Here is a 3,552-nt window from a genome sequence, read left to right as displayed (position 1 = left end):
GGGTTAACCCTATCCTATTTTGACTGTGGTAGCTTTGTGGTAAATTCTAATATCTAGTAAGAAAAGTTGCCCATCTCTATAGCTTTTCTAGAAATAATTTTTATGACTATTATGAGACATACACTTCCATATGAATTTGTTATTCTGTACTAAAAATATCTCATTGGAATTATGATTTGAATTGCATTACATGCATACAAATGTAGGAGACATTTACATTCTAGGATGTTAAGAATTTCTATTTAGAATATATTACTATAATAACATAGTTTATTTTAAATATTTAAATAATTTTATTTATATAGGTATTATACATTTTAATTTAAACTTATGCCGGAATTTTTTGCCACTATGAATGAGAAATTTCTTCCATGTTCATTTCTAATTACTTGTTGCAGTGCAAAGAAAAATCTTGATTTTTAAAACATTATCTCCAAGCACCTTGTCAAGTAATTTTATTAAATTTAATAGCTGCTTGACTAGCTCACTTTGGATTTTTGAGGTATGGAATATTACAATCTACAATGGAAAGATACTTCCGTCTCTTCCTTTGCAGGATTTAAGCTGATTGTTTCATATTCTTGACTTATTACCTTACTCATTATTCCGTAATTATTTATTGAGAGAGTAATGTGCCAGGCATGGTTCTAGGTAGTAAGGATACAGCTGTGAATAGAACCGAAAAAGTGCATATTCTAATGGGTGGCACATGTAAACAGGAGTAATATTAGATTATAATTGATGCTGAGAAGAAAATAAACCATGGAAGGGGGATAGGAAAGCTTGGGTTGGGGGATAAAGGGAAATGAGTTTTAAGCAGGGTGGTCAGGGAAGGCCTCTCAGGGAAGGTGACCACTAAAAAAGTCTAAATCAAGCTTGTCCAATCTGTGGCCCATGGGCTGTATGCAGCCCAGGAGAGTTTTGAATACTGCCCAACACAAATTATAAACTTTCCTAAAATATTATGAGTTTTTTTGTGTTGGTTTTGTTGTTGTTGTTGTTTTGTTTTGTTTTTTAGCTCATCAGCTATCAGTGTTAGTGTATTTTATGTGTGGCCCAAGACAATTCCTCTTGTTCCAATGTGGCCCAGGGAAACCAAAAGATTGGACACCCCTGATCTAAATGATAACAACGGCAGCAGACATCTCTCCCATGTTCCTAATTGTAATGGAAAAGGCGTTAGCATTCACTACTCAGTACAACATTTGTTGGTTGAAATATGAATAAATAAAACAATAAATAATGAATTTATATTATACATGTGTATATAATATTCAGAATTATCTTAAAAGTATTATTCTATTACGTATTGCTGAAGGACTTATTTTGCTGGAAATTCTTCTAAATTTCATAAAATACACACCTAATTTTATCATATGGTATTCTTCTCTTTGGTAAATGTGAAGAGTTCTGTTGATAAGCTTTCTAATGTTGAAATGTCTCTATATTCTAAGAATAAATTCATTTGATCATAGTATAACATTCTTCTAATACTCAGAAGCATTGCATTTGTTAATATTTTGTTTAGAATTTTCATATCTATGTTCATAAATAAAACTGATCTCTATATGTTTTGCCAATAAAGATTATTCTAGTTTTATAAAATGAAGGCATTATTTGTTCTTTAAAAATCTGGAAGAAAAAGTTGTAATAATATCTTTAGCCTCGTGACTTAAAAAAATTAACTGGAGTATAATACACATACAATCAAGTACATGACTTTTAAATGAACTTGTACTTATTTGTACACAAATGAATTATTAAAATATTTCCAGTTATTAATAATGTATTCTCTTTTTTATATACCACTGCACTTTATTTGTTAACGATTTGTTTAATATACATTTTCATAAACAACATTTATGTTTTTTATAATATCATGTTAATACATTTTAAAAAAACATTTATGCTTTTTCTGTAATATATTGATATCAGGGTTAAGCTAGCTCCATAAAATGAGTTGGAAAGTGGTCCTTCTTTCTTTAATCTCAGAATGTTTAAGATTGATACTATTTCTTCTTTAAATGATTGGGCCTTAATGTACTACTTTCCCAAGTAGTCAAAGTGGTCCCCCAGTTGCATCCACCTCAGCTACCTTCTGAATTCATTTCTTTTGAATGGCATTGTAATATAGATGGTTAGGTTTTGGTCGCTTTTTTTTTTTTTAAGCGTAAGTTTGACAAATGGCTTTTACTTGTGCTTGTGAATTGGGATGCAAGCAAGCAATTTAACTATATATTTAAAAAAAATTATTACACCTGTCCTACCAAAGTAAAGTTCTTGTTATATAATACATTTCCTTATAGGAAAAAATAATTATAATTATATAATTAACCAACAACATACAGTTTATTTTCCTTTAGTTTCAAAATGAAATTATGAGTCTTTAAGCTTATTTTTCATAGGAATTTAAAAACTATTTCCCAGCAACCCCTAAACAAATCGGGCTGGATATTCTGTCCTTTTAATAGTTAGATGATTCAGCCTCATCATTGTCTGTGGGAAACTTTTCTGATCACAAATGTAAAGTGAAGCTTAGTGCTTCCCGTACTGGTTATACTGGTTCCTTGCCTTGCTAGGTAGGGAAATAGCCTGGTGGGTGGGTGGAAAACCACAAGTTTCAAGTTATATCCTGCACTAAAATTTAAAAAAAGTGTACTCAAATTGGCCAGGAAAGAAATTGAGAAGAGATTATAGGAGACTTTAATCAGATACTTAAGATATATGTCTTAATAAACCTTTAGTATATTTATTCTATATGAACATACTAGAGGAAAATGTAAATTCAAATGGGAGCTAACAGGATAAAATAGGTGGCAGTAAACAAAAATGTTCAAAGGAATCAAGAAAGTACTGAAGTGAGAATTAAGACATCTGAATGAAACAAATTTGAAAACAGGTAGACATCAGCCACGAGAAGCTAAATTTGGAGATGTATAGGACTGTATAATAAATATGGACTTGAGAAGAAATTGTCATTCAAAGAAGGCAGCAGCAGATGATTAAAGGTGATAAAAGAAAAACATGTAATCTAGGGTATTACATTAGGGTAGTGAGCAGAAATTGCAAAACTATCTGCTCAATTTTCTAGAGAAGAGTTTCTGCAGGAAAAAATTAGAGGTTGCGAGTAAGCATCTACTGTGGGTCAGATATTCTGTGCATACTTTCTCTTTTAGTCGTCGTGACAGGAACATAAGTAGCAATCATAATCATCTTTACCTTTGGGGAAACTAAGGCTCAAGACACTAGCCACCTCAAACCAAAGTCACACACAGCTAGTAAGGGTGGCAGCTAAAGGAGACTTTTGTCAAACTTATGCTTTAAAAAAAAAAAAAAAGCGACCAAAACCTAACCATCTATATCACAATGCCATTCAAAAGAAATGAATTCAGAAGGTAGCTGAGGTGGATGCAACTGGGGGACCACTTTGACTACTCGGGAAAGTAATACATTAAGGCCGGGAGCGGTGGCTCACGCCTGTAATCCCAGCGCTTTGGGAGGCCGAAGCGGGTGGATCACGCGGTCGGGAGATCAAGACCATCCTGGCTAACA

This window comes from Mandrillus leucophaeus, unplaced genomic scaffold, assembly GCF_000951045.1.
Source record: "Mandrillus leucophaeus isolate KB7577 unplaced genomic scaffold, Mleu.le_1.0 Scaffold464, whole genome shotgun sequence".
Taxonomy (NCBI): Eukaryota; Metazoa; Chordata; class Mammalia; order Primates; family Cercopithecidae; genus Mandrillus; species Mandrillus leucophaeus.
This window is presented reverse-complemented; position numbering follows the sequence as displayed.